Genomic DNA, 18,310 nt, shown 5'->3' on the forward strand with positions numbered 1-18,310 from the left:
TTTCACAACCCAATGACTTAAGAAATGAAAGCAATCGATGAGTTAGAGCAATCACATCCAATGACTTGTTCTCAAACAACCCTAACAACTATATTTATGATTTTATGAACCAATATTCGTGATACAAGTGAACAATTTTTTGAAAAATGTACCAGACGTGCCGATTATGTCGATCGTGCTAAATGTGCCGACGATCGTGACTCCAACCACGTTTCTCGTAACCTACGACCAAATCAAACAATTTAATTTCGCACGACCGTTCTGATTTTACCGAACGTGCCAAACGTGCCGACCGTGATGATCATGCTAATTGTGTTGAACGTGCCAGTGCCGACATCGTGATTCTAATGTGATTTTTCACTAGGGTTTTGTTCTCAATTGAAATCTGCAAAGCTTTTTTCTTTTTACAGAGACACTTAATATATATATATTATATAATGATATATATTATAATTTATAATATATAATAATTATATATATATAAAATATATATATTAAATATATAACAAATCAAACCCTAATCCTACCAAATAAAATGATAAACAAAATTTCTTTTAACTTTGACTCTTTTTTTATTATTATTATAACAGGGTAGTCTCTCAATTCAAAAATTATTAATTGCTAAATAATATTTAGTTATATATATATATTTTTCTTAATGATATTTTCATTAATTTTAAATATTTATAAATTTATTTTATATAAATATATAAATATTTGTTAGGTACCATTACAATCTGATAATGGATTAAGAGTAATAAAGACAAGTCAAACCGTGAGTTAGTCCTTTCAAGTGCGGATTTAATAAGTCACATTGTATCGATGGAACTTGCATTTGTGATTAATACGGTTGAATTGTCAAGTTTGATCACAAAAAAATAAATGAATTATAATTTGTAATAAAAGTTATTATGTGTTTAGAAATAATTGAGATTTTATGGGTGTTTTGTTATTTTATTAATAATAAAATAAAATATTTAACCACATATTGTATTTTTTTTAATCATTATTATGATGGGTGATTATAAAAAAATTACAAACTTTATTGTACATGCAAAATATAAACAAAGTTTTTATAGAATATTTAATTTAATTAAAGAGAATATATTTATATAAAGTGAAAATATAATATATATATATATATATATGAGGAAAAATAAAAAATAATTATTAGTAGTTGTTTTATTATATAAATAAATTGTATGAAATATTTATACATAAATTATATATATAAATAAATAAATATGTAATATTACTATTTATAAAAACTTTATATATATATCGAAATAATTATTAAAATAATCTTGAATTTTTTTTATGTATATGTATTTATAAAAAGACAGGATCACTAACCAAACAAACAACGGTTAGAGAACAACTATTAGAGAAGTACACTTATTTTATAAACATATATTTAAATATTGAACCTACAATGGTGAAATATCTGTAATTGTTGAACCTATAAAAAAAATTTATAAACATTTATGGTCATTATAAACCAAAGGAAAAAAATAAACAAATTACTAAAAAAATAAAAATTTAACAAAAATTAACCCAATAAAAGAGTAAAAAAACATACTATTAAATTATGGAAAACAGATCTAAAATGTTAAAATGTTTTTAACAATGGTTATAAGAACATATAATTAAAATAAAAAATATATATATTAATTTCATTATACATAAAATAGACATTAAATTATAATGCTTCACATAAAAAGTTATACAAAATATAAAAGTTTAGAGGTAGCCACCAAAATGCTAGAGTCTTGTTCTCATGTGAAATATCTCCATATCAGTTTTTAGATTTGCGAAAATTTTCCAAACCTTAGCCATCTAATGTCCTCACCAATGAGGGTACAAAATTTCCACTTCAACGGGACTAGGCAAACAGTTCCTTTGATTAGCATAAGGCGAAATTTCTTCCTATACATCCTCAACTTTGTAATTCCTCCAAGTATGCAATTCTACACATATCTACTAAATATATGAAAAACTCTTTATTATTCACAAGAAATACCTCCACAAGCTTCATAGGCCTCAAACCTCGCAACCCAAGGTTGATGATCATATCAAAATCGCGGAGAAATCCAACATAATGACATATAAAATTTAGAAAATATCTTTGAGAAGAGCTGAGAAATGTTAGCTCCTTGTACCTAACTAAAAGATTATTTTGAGTCAAATAATCCACCAAGAAAACATAATTAAAATAGAGACCAAGTACACAAAAAATATTGTTTATATATATATATATATATATATATATATATATATATATATATATATATATAAATATAAAAATTATGAAGGTATGAGCATTTATAAAAAAAAATTAAAATTGTTTATATATATATATAAATAAAATAAATATGTAATATTATATATAAATATAAAAATTATGAAGATAAATGCATTTATAAAATAAAATTGTTTATATATCCTGAATTTATATTTAATGATAAACTCAATTAATATAGATAATTTTTGAGATAATATATGGTAAGGAAATATATATATTATAAATTTATATAATTTATATATTGTAAGGAAAACATTAATAAAGAAAGATAGAGTGTGTGAGAGGACAAACATTATCTATGAATTATACTTGATAACGTGAATTATTGTGGTCTCTTGTTGTCTTGTTGATTTTAAAAATGATGGATGAAATGCGTAAGATGTTGTCATGTAGATTACACTTATATATATATATTAGTTAGTAAAAAAATTGAACAGAATGTCTTCGTTCATCAAATAAGAAACCTCTCTCTTTCACTTCAACACTTAACATCACTTTCAACTTTATTTTATGAAAGTAGGGTTTTCAAATTTGGTGTTAAATTTAAAATATAAAATCTTATTAGTCTAGTAGGTTAAAGACTTGTACTTGTTTGATTAGGTTGCAAGTTTAAAACATACATATAACATTTTTAATTTTATTTTTAACCACTTTAAGTTTATGGAAGAGTCAACCCACAATCCGACCCGACAATTCAGACACTTTAAAAATTATCCAAATATATCTAAATTAAGCACAACTCTCGACCCGACAATTCAGACACTTTAAAAATTAAGTATCAATATATATATATATATATTAGTTAGTTAAAAATTTATATTGTTCAGACTGTCCCGCGTTTATCAAATAAGAAACTTCTCTTTGACTTCAGCACTTGAACTTTACTTTCCAACTTTATTTTATGGGAATATGGGATTTCAAATTTGGTATTGAATTAAAAAAAGTCTTATTAGCTTATTTGGTTAAATAGTTGTATTTATTTGGCTAGGTTGCAAAATCGCAACATACATATAGCATTTTGAATTTTATTTTTAACCGTTATAAGTTTATGGGCGGGTCAACCCATAATCCAACCCAAATATTCATTTAAACTCACATATATATCCAAATTAACCATATATCTCGACCCGTCAATTTAAATATTTTGAAAATTAAGTATCATTATATATATTGGTTAGTTAGTTAATACGTTGAACTTATATTGTTAAGAATGTCCCGCGTTTATCAAATTTGGTGTTAAATTTAAAATTTAAAATCTTATTGACTTAGTTGGTTAAAGAGTTGTACTTGTTTTGTTAGGTTGAAAATTCGAAACATACATATATCAATTTTTATTTTATTTTTATACTCAAATATTAATTTACTCTCACATATATATCCAAATTAACCACAGCTCTTGACCTGAAAATCTAGACAATTTGAAAATGAAGCATCATATTATATATATATATATATATATATATATATTGGTTAGTTTAAAAGTTAAACTTATATTGTTAAAAATGTCCCGCATTTATAAAATTTAAAATATAAAGTTGGTTAAAAAGTTGTACTTGTTTTTGTTAGGTTCTAAGTTCGAAAATATGTATAATATTTTTAATTTTATTTTTAACCTTTTAAGTTTATGGGCCGATCAAACCCACAATCCGACCTCGAGTATCCAATTACTCTTATATATATATATCCAAATTAACCATAACTCTCGACCCGACAATCCGGATACTTTGAAAATTAAGCATCATTATATGATATAAAATTAAATTTTTATTGTTAAAATATCCGACGTTCATCAAATTTAGTGTTGAATTATAAATATAATGTCTTATTAGCCTAGTTAGTCAAAGAGTTGTATTTATTTTGTTAGGTTGCAAGTTAAAAACATACCTATAGCATTTTTAATTTTATGGGCAGGTCAACCCACAATCAACCCCGAATATTAATTTACTCTCATATATAGGGTCGGCCCTAGGTAACGCAACATATGCAACATATGCAGTTACATAGGCCCCCACCTTCCCATTTTTTAATATTTAATAGAATTATTAATAATATATTTTATTATTAGTCTATTTTTTCCTTTTTTTTTTCTTTTTTCATATTGAATATATAAATAACTTTTTCTCCTTTTTTTCTCTTTTATTATTGAATATATAAATAACTTTTTTTTTATCTCTTTTTAAATCTTTTTTTTCGTATTGTTATATATTAACTATTTATATCTAATTTTATATTTTTAAAATTTAAAAATAATAATATATATTAGTTAGTTAAAAAGTTGAAATTGTTAAGAATGTCCCAATTTTATTAAATTTGGTGTTGAATTTAAAATATAAAGTCTTATTAACCTTTTGGTTAAAGAGTTGTACTTGTTTGGTTATATTGCAAGTTTAAAACATACATATAACATATTTTATAATTTTATTTTTATACCCAAATATCTATTTACTCTCACATATATATCCAAAATAAACACAACTATCGACCCGACAATCTGGACACTTTAAAATTAATCATCATTATATATATATTAGTTAGTTAAAAAGTTGAACTATATTGTCAAGAATAACCTGCGTTCATCAAATTTTATGTTAAATTTAAGATTAAAGTATTATTAGCCTAGTTGGTTAAACAATTGTACTTGTTTTGTTAGGTTGAAAGTTCGAAACATACATCTAACATTTTATTTTTAACCGTTTTAATTTTATGGGCGGGTCAACCCAATTATCCATTTACTCTCACATATATATATCCAAATTAACTATAGCTTCCGACCCGACAAATACACTTTAAAAATTAAGCATCATGATATATATATATATATTGGTTAGTTAAAAGTTAAATTTATATTGTTAATAATATCCCGTGTTCATCAATTTTTATGTTGAATTTAAGATTAAAGTTTTGTTAGCCTAGTTGGTTAAACAGTTATACTTGTTTTGTTAGGTTGAAAGTTTAAAATATATATATAACATTTTTTATTTTATTTTTAACCGTTTTAAGTTTATGAGCGGTCAACCCAAAATCCGACCCAAGTATCCATTTACTCTCACATATATATTCAAATTAACCATATATAGATTTCGAGCCGACAAAGACACTTTTAAAATTAAGCATCATTATATATATATATATATATATATATATATATATATATATATTGTTAAGAATGTCTCGCGTTCATCATATTTGGTGTTGAATTTAAAATATAAAGTCTTATAAGTTTAGTTGGTTAGAGAGTTGTACTTGTTTTGTTAGGTTGTAAATTTGAAACATATATATAATATTTTTATTTTATTTTTAACCATTTTAAGTTTATGGCGGATCAACCCACAATCCGACCCAAGTATCCATTTATTCTCACATATATATCTAAATTTACCACAGCTCTCGACTCGAAAATTTAGACTCTTTGAAATTTAAGCATCATTATATATATATATATATATATATATATATATATATATATATATATATATATATATATATATATATATATATATATATATATATATATATATATATTAGTTAGTTAAAAAATTGAATTGTTAAGAATGTTTCACTTTTATCTAATTTAATGTTAACATTTAAAATATAAAGTTTTATTAGCCTAGTTGGTTAAATAGTTATATAATTTATTATGTCGAATGTTCAAAACATACTTATAACATTTTTAATTTTATTTTCAACCGTTTTATGTTTATGGGCGGGTCAATACATAATCCAACTTAACTATCCATTACTTTCATATAGATATTCAAATTAACCACCGATTTTGAACCAATAATTCGAAAACTTTTAAAATTAAGCATTATTATTATATATAGATAGATATTGGGTGAACAAATATTTAGAGAATATTATTACATGTTTGTCTGAAAATACTTAATATACAAAGTTTTATTAGCCTAGTTGGTTAAAAAGTTTTACTTGTTTTGTTAGGTTCTAAGTTCGAAAATAGATATAGCATTTTTTTATTTTATTTTTAACCGTTTAAGTTTATGGGCCGATCAAACCCACAATCTGACCTTGAGTATCTAATTATTATCTCATATATATCCAAATTAACCATAGCTCTGAACCCGACAATCCGGACACTTTGAAAATTAAGCATCATTATATAAATATAGATTAGTTAGTTATAAAATTGAATTTATATTGTTAAAATGTCTCACGTTTATCAAATTTAGTGTTGAATTATAAATATAATGTCTTATTAGCCTAGTTAGTCAAAGAGTTATATTTGTTTTGTTAGGTTGCAAGTTCAAAATATACATATAGTATTTTTAATTTTATGAGCAGGTTAACCCACAATCCGACTCAAGTATCCATTTACTCTCACATACAGAGTCGACTTTAGGTAACGCAACCTATAGAGTTACATAGGCCCCCACCTTTATAGTGCCCCACTTTTTAATATTTAATAGTATTATTAATAATATATTATATTATTAGTCTATTTTTTCCTTTTTTTCTCTTTTCATATTGAATATATATATATATATATATATAACTTTTTTATCTCATTTTAAATCTTTTTTTTCGTATTATTATATATTAACCATTTTCAGCTAAGTTTATATTATTAAAATTTAAAAATAATAAATACAAATTATTTAGTATTTTAGGGGTTACAAAATTTAAATTTGCATTAGGCCCTCAATTCTCAGGGCCGACCATGCTCACACACACACATATATATATATATATATATATTCAAATTAACCACAACTCTAAACCCGACAATTCATACATTTTGAAATTAAGCATCAATATATATATATATATATTAGTTAGTTAAAAAGTTAAACTTATACTGTTAAGAATGTCCCAATTTTATCAAATTTGGAGTTGAATTTAAAATATAAAATCTTATTAGCCTAGTTGGTTAAAGAGTTGTACTTGTTTGGTTATTTGCAAGTTCAAAACATACATATAACATTTTTAATAATTTTATTTTTATACCCAAATATCCATTTACTCTCACATATATATCCAAAATAATCACAACTATCGACCCAATATCTGGACACTTTGAAATTAAGCATATTATAATTATATATATATATATATATTAATTAGTTAAAAAGTTGAACTATATTGTTAAGAATGTCTTGCGTTCATTAAATTTGGTGTTGAATTAAAATTAAAGTTTTATTAGCCTAGTTGGTTAAACAATTGTATTTGTTTTATTAGGTTGAAAGTTCGAAACATACATATAACTTTTTTATTTTATTTTTAACCGTTTTAATTTTCTGGACGGGTCAACCAAAAATCCGACCCAAGTATCAATTTATTCTCACATATATATCCAAATTAACCATATCTTTCGACCCGACAAAGACACTTTTAAAATTAAGCATCATTATATATATATATATATATATATATATATATATATATATATATATATATATATCAATTAGTTAAAAAGTTAAATTTATATTGTTAAGAATGTCACGCGTTTATCAAATATGGTGTTGAATTTAAGATTAAAGTTTTATTAGCCTAGTTGTTTAAACAGTTGTACTTATTTTGTTAGGTTGGAAGTTCAAAACATACATTTAATATTTTTATTTTATTTTTAACCGTTTTAAATTTATGGGTGGGACAACCTAAAATCCGACCCAAGTATCCATTTACTCTTACTTATATATCCAAATTAACCATAGTTTTCGACCCGACAAAAAAACTTTTAAAATTAAGCATCATTATATATATATATATATTAGTTAGTTAAAAAGTTGAATTTATACTGTTAAGAATGTCTCGCGTTCATCAAATTTGGTGTTGAATTTAAAATATAAAGTTTTATAAATCTAGTTGGTTAAAGAGTTGTACTTATTTTATTAGGTTGCAAATTTGAAACATATATATAACATTTTTAATTTTATTTTTAACTGTTTTAAGTTTATGGGCGGGTCAACCCACAATCCGACCAAGTATCCATTTACTCTCACATATATATCTAAATTACCACAGCTCTCGATCCGACAATCTAGACACTTTAAAATTTAATCATTATTATATATATATATATATATTAGTTAGTTAAAAAGTTGAAATTATATTGTTAAAAATGTTTGCGTTTATCAAATTTGATGTTAACATTTAAAATATAAAATCTTATTAGCCTAGTTAGTTAAATAGTTGTATTTAATTTGTTATGTTGCAGGTTCAAATCATACCTATAACATTTTTAATTTTATTTTTAACCGTTTTATGTTTATGGACAGGTCAACTCTTAATCCAACTTAACTATCCATTATTTTTATATAGATATCCAAATTACCACATATTTCGACCCTATAATTCGAAAACTTTGAAAATTAAGCATTATTATATATATATTGGGTGAACAAATATTTAGATAATATTATTACATGTTTGTCCGAAAATACTTAATATACAATTAACCATTCTAAATTATTTATTTAAAAACATAAATTTTAAATATTTCTACTTAATAACACTATGTTACTATCAAAATATATGAATGTAAATTAATGTTGTTAATACTGGACTTTAGTACTATCCATAATACTTGTAACAAAAATTAAAATCTTATTCAATCTAGTTTTAAGATTCATGGGACACATGTAATTAGAAATTTTAATTTATCAAGATTTGTTACTTTTAAATTCTTACCAATTTGTGACCGATAAAAAAAATTATACAATTAAATTAAAGAATAACACATCCATCTAAAATGTTGAACTGCTTTATTTTTAATAGATTATATCTTAAGATAGACATTAAATTAGAATGTCTAACACAAAAAGTTACACAAAATAAAAATAATCAGACTTAGCCACCAAAATACGATTGAGATCATCTTTTTTTCTGGATTCAAATATGTTTTATAAAATAGTGACAAAATAGATTTATTATCAAATGAAAACAAAAATAAATATATACATACCAAATTAAAGGAATACTATAACATTAAAGATGAGTGACACAACACTATTTTTGAAACATAACATTTAATAATTTTATTTATATATATATATATATATATATATATATATATATATATATATATATATATATACGGACTTACCTCTATTTAATATTATTAATTTTAAATAATAAAATATAAAAGTATTGAAATAAAACAGTAAAGGTTATAATAATATTTATTATTCCTTAGTTAATTTCCATTTGCATTAATTAGTTGTTACTTATTGTGTCATAAAAATGGAAGGATTTGTTTTATTTGAAATTAATTATTTGAATAAAATATTAATATATATAAATTAAAAGTTGTAATAATATTTATTATTTGTTAGTCTCTATTTTTAATAATTAATTATAAATTAAAATAAAATTTTAAGGATTTATTTTATTTAAAGTTATTTATAAATAATTAATTATAATTTCTTATATAGAGATGATACAAATGATTTATATATAAATAACCATTACAATATCTTGTATAGAAATTATATATGAACGATTTATTAAATTAAATATTCACAATAATAATTATCTTATTAATTTAATGATAAGTATAACAAAAGAATTATGTCTGACAATTTTAGACACAACACAAAAATACGACCCGGACCGAATACGAAAAACTCAAGTTAAAGTCATTGTAACCCGGAAAAATCCTTTAATTCGGTTATGCGGAAAAGTTCGAGGTTCGTTCATTTAAATCTTAATTTGCGTGTCAAAAATATTTTAAAAATAAAATATTATTGTAAAAGGTTTTGATTGATTTCTAACCGATTTTAAAATTAATTATATAAATAATTAATTCCATTTCAAATTTGAATAATTCGGGGGATTTGTAGTAATAAAATTTGTTTTTTTTTAAATATTCGTTGTTTTAAATTAATTAATCATAATTAATTTGAAAGATTATTTATTTGAAAATAGAGTCACCAATTGATTTTTGAAAATCAATAAAAGTGGCATACGTGTACAAACGTATTTAACCATAGTTTCTTTTAGTTCGTAGTTTGGTGATACTCGAGAAAGGACTTTCACACTTTGTCATTCGTACCCGTTTAAAAAACAGTCTCTACTCATAATTTTGAATTTTGAAAATCGGTTATATAACGTTTTAGTTTTACCGATTATTTAAATATGTTCATCGTAAATATTTATAATGAACTTAAAATTTTATAAGATTCAAAATATAAAATAATAAAGCAATGAACAAATTACACTGTTAATAGTTTAATCCAAAAAATAGATACTTTAATGTCTTTTGATTGAAAAATAATATGAAAGATGAAGAAAGGATAAAAGAGATAGGGGTTTAGCCGTTTGAGGTGAGTTTAGTTTGAGAATGGAAGGAGAATAGAGAATTGAGTTTGGATGTTTTGGAATGAAAGAAGAAGATTGACAGAGGGTTTTATAATGGAAATTGTGCACGACACAAGAAAATTAGGGTTTGATTTATTATATTATGAAAGATATATTTGTTCAATAAGGTTAGCCCGATTGATCTTTGTTGGGAAAATTTGTGGAAGTCTAAGATTTCTACTAAGATCTCTTTTTTTGGTTGGATTATTATTCACGACGGAATTCTTACTAACGAGAGATGTATGAAAAAACATGATTATTGTGAGTCGTTATTGTATATATTATAAAGAGTGTGAGATAGTTTCTCATTTACTTTTACATTGTCGCGTTGTTTAAAGTATATTGAGACTTTTGAGGAATCTGACTGGAATATAATAAGTTATGTCTGAAACCGTTAGTGTCTATTGGGAGGCATGTATTGGGGCAACTAAAAATACGAGACTTAGAAGATGGGTATACATCCCTATAATTTTTTTGTGGATTATTTAGTTGGAAAGAAATCTTAGAACTTATAACAACGAAAATAGGCCGTTAAGAATTATTAACAATTCCATTATCATGATGATGTCATAGATTAGATCTGAAAAATCTGTTAATTTGTGTGGAGATCTTATTGCCCTTTTTGAAGATCTTTGAGTCAATTAATTATTCTAATGTAATCAATTTTAGGGGTGGGGAAAATTATTGATACTAAAGGTTTATCGAAAATACTGTACCGCAATATATCGAAAATATCGATTTTAAGGTATACCGAAAGAAAGGTAAAGTATGATACCGATACCGAAATTATTATCACGATAAAGGTATTAAATTTTAAAAATTTTATTATATCGAGATATACCGAAATACCGAAATAGTATTTATAAGTTAATATATATATATATATATATATATATATATATATATAATATACATACATATATATAATCCTTATAAGGAAATAATTAAATAAATTTGATATTAATTTAATTATAAAAATATTTTTTTTTTGAATAATATTAAAATATAAGTATACTGAAATATTATTTCATATATGTCATCTCTACCTTACCGATGATATTGATTTTTTTTATGTTAATATATTTTTTAGGTATCAAAGGTTTAATATCGATACCGTATCGAAATTAAGGTATACTGAAATCAAGGTAAGATAAATTTATGAATTTTTTGTATACCGAAATTAAGGTATATCAAAATCAAGGTATACCGAAATCAAGGTAAGATAAATGTATACATTTTCTGTATACTGAAATTTTAGGTAAGGTATAAAGTATGAATAAAACATTAAGGTATACCGTACCGACCCATCCCTAATCAATTTGTACATAACGTTTTTTATGTCATACTTTTATCGTTATATTTAAACGATTTTTTATTAAATAGATTATTTTAAAAAACAATAATATAATATATATATATATATAATATATATATATATAATATATATATATATATAATATAATATAATATAATATATATTATTAATATTATATTATATTAGTTTTATATTATATTATATTATTAATATAATATAATATTATATAATATTATATATAATATGTTATTAATATTATATTATATATATATTATATTATATTATATATATATATATTATATATATATATATATAATATATATATATATAATATAATATAATATATATATAATATAATATTATATATATATATATATAATATAATATTATATATATATATAATATAATATTATATATATATATATATATATATATATATATATATATATATATATATATATAACCAATCAAACCCTAATCACTACAAAACAAAATGGCAAACAATATTTCTTTAACTTTGATTTTCTTGTTTATTATTATCATGACAGGTAAGTCTCTCAGTTCAAAAATTAATAATCTTTAGTTATATATATACATTTTTTTAATGATATTTTCAATAATTTTAAATATTTATAAATATATTTTTTTGTAAATATATAAATATTTGTTAGGTACAATTACAATATTGGCATCGGATGATGGATTAAGAGCAATAAAGACAAGTCAAACTGTGTGTAAACTAACTTGTCCTTTCAAGTGCGGATTTCAAATGTCACAGTGTGTCGGTGGAACTTGCATATGTGGTTAATAAGTTGAATTGTCAAGTTTGATCACAACAAAAATAAATAAATCATAATTTTTAATAATAATTTATTATGATGTTTAGAAAATAATTGAAATTTTATCGGTGTTTAGTTATTTTATTAATAATAAAATAAAATATTTAACCACATTTTATTTTTTAATCATTAGTATGATGGGTGAATATAAAAAAATTACAAACTTTAAAAATTAAAAATCTACAAGATCAAACAAATAATGGAAAACAAAATAAATTCAACACACCATCAAACAAGATCTGGAAGAATGGTATTTGAGTATTACAAAAAGGATGTTTGACGGAGAGAAGATATAAAGGTTTTAGAGATATAATAAATATTTGTAGATCGAAATTTCTACCCTAAGGATTTTTTGGTTTTTATGGAAGACTGCGCACACTATTCTTTATACGCACACTATTCTTTATACTAGTAGTTTTAAATATACAGTAGGATACTCTACGTTGTATAAGCAAAATATAAACAAAGTTTTTATAGAATATTTAATTAAGGAGAATATATTTATATGAATAGAAAATATAATATATATATATATAATTAAAGGAAAATAATAAAAAATTATTTATAAGTAGTTGTTTTATAATATAAGTAAATTGTATAAAATATTTATACATAAAATATATATATATATATATATATATATATATATATATATATATGAAATATTACTATTTATAAAAATATTATATTATATATATCGAAATAATTGTCAAAATAATCTTGAATTTTGTATGTTTATGTATTTATAAAAAGACATGATCACTAACTAAATAAACAACGGTTAAAGAACAACTATTAGAGAAGTTCACTTATTTTAAAAACATATCTTCTAATATTGGACCTACAAAGAATTTGTTGGTAAACATATCTTTAAATATTGGACCTATAATTTTTTTTGAATAAACGTATATGGTCATTATAAATCATAAGAAAAAAATGTACATATTCTTAAAAAAATAAAAATAAAAATTTAATAAAAATTAACCCCATAAAAGAGAAAAAACATACTTTTAAATTATAGAAAATAGATCTAAAATGTTAAAATATTTTTAACAATGGTTACAAGAACGTACACTTAATATATATATATATATATTATTATATATAAAATAAACATTAAATTATAACGCTGCACATAAAAATTATGCAAAATATAAAAGTTTAGAGGTAGCCAACAAAATGCTAAAATCTTGTTCTCATTTATTTGAAATATCTCCATATCATTTTTTTTATTTCTAGCCATCTAGTGTCCTCACTAATGAGGGTATAAAATTTCCTCTTCAACGGGACCAGGTAAACAATTTCTTTGACAAACATAAGGCGAAATTTCTTCTTATACCTCTTCAAATTTGCAATTCTACACATATCTACTAAATATATGAAGAACTCCTTAGAAATCAAAAGAAAGGCCTCCACAAACTTCATAGGCCTCAAATTTCGCAACCCAAGGTTGATGGTATATCAAAATCGCGGAAAAATTCAGCATACCAACACATTAAATTTAAGAAATATCTTGGAGAAAAGCTGAGAAATGTTAGCTCCTTGTACATAACTAAAAGATTATTTTGAGTCAAATAATTCACCAAGAAAAAATAATCGAAATAAAGACCAAGTGCATTTACAACAAAAATATTGTTTATAATTATATATATGAAATAAATATGTAATATTATTTATAAATATAAAAATTATGAAAGTAATTGCATTTATAAAATAAAATTGTTTATGTCTATAATTGATATTTAATCATAAACTTAATTAATATAGATAATTTTTTTATATGATATACGATAAGTATATATATATAAGTATATATATATATAAGTATATATATATATAAGTATATATATATAAGTATATATATATATATAAGTATATATATATAAGTATATATATATATAAGGTAAAAAAAATTAATGAAGAAAAGAGAGTAGGAGAGAGGAGAAAGAAAATACTTGTGAATTATACCTGATATCGATAAAATGACTACTTGAAACAAAGGCAAAATAATGAACAACGGATTGTTAAAAATAACATAATACAAATTCAATTTTTGAAAATATGATATTGATAGAGAAAGTGAGAAAATGTAGCTATTGTAAACCACACTCTTCTCTCTTTAAAGAGAAGATAGAGAAAATACTTGTGATTATACCTGATAACGTAAATTATTGTCGTGCCTTTTTGCCTTTTTGATTTTTAAAGAAAATTGATAAAGTGCCTAAGATGTTGAAATTGCTTGAAACAGTTAAATTCAGAAAAGAAAGGCAAAACAATGAACAAGGATTGTTAAAAATAACATAATACAAATTCAATTTTTGAAAACATGATATTGATAGAGAATGTGAGAAAATCATACTAATACTAAACGATTTTGGGTTGTAGCAATTATAAATCACACTCTTCTCTCTTTAATTGGACATTCTCTCTTAAATTGGACCTTGCTTATAAAAGATTATTTATAATTGTTGATCTAGTATTATTTGTAGGTAAAAAATAGTTGGTTTAATTACAGCTATACATACATACATTGATGGTGTTGTAGGTTTTCTTGTTAAATTAAATTAATGAGAATTCTTTAGGTTATTTAATTTAAAGTTAAATTTTATAATACGATAACTGAAACTTTGAATTAATATTTAATAATAAACTCAATTAATATAGATAATTTTTTTTAATGAGAATTCATCATGTTTATTTGAAGTTAAATTTTATAATTAATATTTGATAAATATATAAGTTAAATTGGTGATTTTTAAGAAATAAATTTTATATATAATGTACAACTCAATTAATATATATAGAATTCATAAGGTTTATTTGATTTGAAAGTATCTCATTTGAAGTATTAATATATTTTATTAAATATATATATATATATATGTATATATATATATATGTATGTATATATATGTATGTATATATATGTATATATATATGTATATATATATATATATATGTAAAATATGTGATTTTTGAATTATAAGATTTATAATTTTTCTCAAATTATATATATATATATATGGTAGTGCTTTTATAACAAAAATTTATATATATGGTAAGTTTATTTATAACCAAAAATAAGTGTTTATCTATATATAAATTTTTTTTTTCATATTATAAAATTATGAAAGAATATACTTTTATAAAAAAAAAATATTGTTTATATATATATATATATATAAAATAAATATAAAATATATATGAAGGTGTGTGCATTTATAATAAAATAAAATTATTTAAATATATATATATATATATATATAAATATATATATAAACAATTTTATTTTACTATAAATGCACATACCTTCATATATATTTTATATTTAATTTATATATATATATATATATATATCAAAATAATTGTTAAAATAATCTTAAATTTTTTATGTTTATGTATTTATAAAAAGACATGATCACTAACCAAACAAACAACGGTTAAAGAATAACTATTAGAGAATTTCACTTATTTTATAAACATATCTTCAAATATTAGACCTACAAAGATTTTTTTTGATAAACATATCTTTAAATATTGGACCTATAAAATTTTTGTATAAAATAAATGATCATTATAAACCAATGGAAAAAAGATATACACATTCCTAAAAAAATAAAAATAAAAATATAACAAAAATGAACCCCATAAAAAAGAAAAAAACATATTATTAATTTATGAAAAACGAGATCTAAAATATTAAAATACTTTTAACAATGAACATACACTTAAAATAAAAAATATATATTAATTTCATTATATATAAAATAGACATTAAATTATAACTATGTAAAATATAAAAGTTTAGAGGTAGCCACTAAAATGCTAGTCTGGTTCATATGCGAAATATCTACATATAAGTTTTTTTATTTGCTAAAAAAGTTCCAAATTCTAGCCATCTAGTGTCCTCCCCAAGGAGGGTACAAAATTTCCTCTCTAACGGGACTAGGCAAACAGTCCTTTTGACGAGCATAAGACTAAATTTCATCCTATACCTCCTCAGCTTTGCAATTTTTCCATGTATGCAATTCTACACATATATACTAAGCTTCGTATTCAATGTATACAGGCTGAAGATTGATGATGATGAATGTGTTCAGGGTCAAAAGGGTGTACAAGATTTGGCTATCGATTTCTATAAGCAGCTTATGGGTACAATAAAGAAGCATCAAAGTCACTTGAATACCTTGTATCATATTATTGATAGGATAATATCTGCAGAAGATAGTCGCGAGCTGATAAGAGTGGTCACGATGGTTAAAGTTAAAGAGACTTTGTTTAGTATTGATGGGAATAAAAGCCCGGGTCCTGATGGGTTTAATGCATAGTTCTTCAAAGACAATTGTTCGATTGTGGATAAATACGTTACTGATGGATTTCTTGAATTTTTCAAGAATAGGAAGATGTTAAAACAAAGGAATACAACGGTCCTAACCTTGATCCCCAAAATTACGGTACCTGAGAAAATACAAGATTTCAGACCAATTTTCTGCTGCAATGTAATTTATAAAATAATTTCAAAAATAATTTCTAAATGATTTAAAAATATCATAGGAAAAATTATAAATCTTAACCAATATGCATTCATCCCCAATAGGACAATCTCTCATAATATTCTTCTCATGCAGAGCCTTTTAAAATGCTACGGGAAAAAGAAAATATCCCCGAGAGTGGCTTTCAAAATAGATATCAAAAAATCTTTCAACTCTGTTAGATGGGAAGACATTTAGGACTTTCTAGATGTTTAATTATGTTTTCCTATAATTTTTATTAATTGGATTATGCAGTGTGTTTCATCATCCTACTTTGTTTTTTGCGTCAATGGAGTCCACAAATGCTATTTCAAAGGGGAAACGGGGTAAGGCAAGGGACCCCCTCTCTTCTTACCTTTTCGTAGCTATCATGGCGATCTTTGAGCACTAGTAAAAAAAAGGTTAATATCAACGGTTTTTACTGTTGTTATTAAACAAAAAATGGTTAGTATTGAGTAATAACAACAGCTCAAAAAGCGGTTGACATCCGTTACTAGAGCCTCCGTAGACATTGCTTAAACATGAAATATCAACCATTTTGGGGCTGTTGTTATTACTCAATAATATGTTTTTAAATTTAAAATATATTGTCATAAAATTTTAGTTTTTTTACTTATTATTATTATTATTTAATATTTATATTATATATATATAAATCATATAATTAATTATTAATAAATTCATATATATTTATATAAATAATTATTAATTATATTTTAAATTTAATAAAAATATATGATTATATATCTTTCCTAGTTTCTCTCTAATCTCTCTCCACTTATTAATTTTTTTTTCTTTAAATCTTAAATTTTAATTTCTCCTTTTTAATAGTATTTTTTTATTCTTATTAAATATTAAAATTTATTAATATTTATATTTTTCATAAACACTAAATTTTGTTAATATTTATATATTTACTTTCCCTAAAAAAATATTCCTTTCCTGTATATATATTTTTTTATCTTATCTCACTTTCCTGTAAAATAACGTTCTTTTTTGAGGTTATAGG

The sequence above is a fragment of the Impatiens glandulifera genome, chromosome 1 (genome assembly GCF_907164915.1).
Source record: "Impatiens glandulifera chromosome 1, dImpGla2.1, whole genome shotgun sequence".
NCBI classification, from domain to species: Eukaryota; Viridiplantae; Streptophyta; class Magnoliopsida; order Ericales; family Balsaminaceae; genus Impatiens; species Impatiens glandulifera.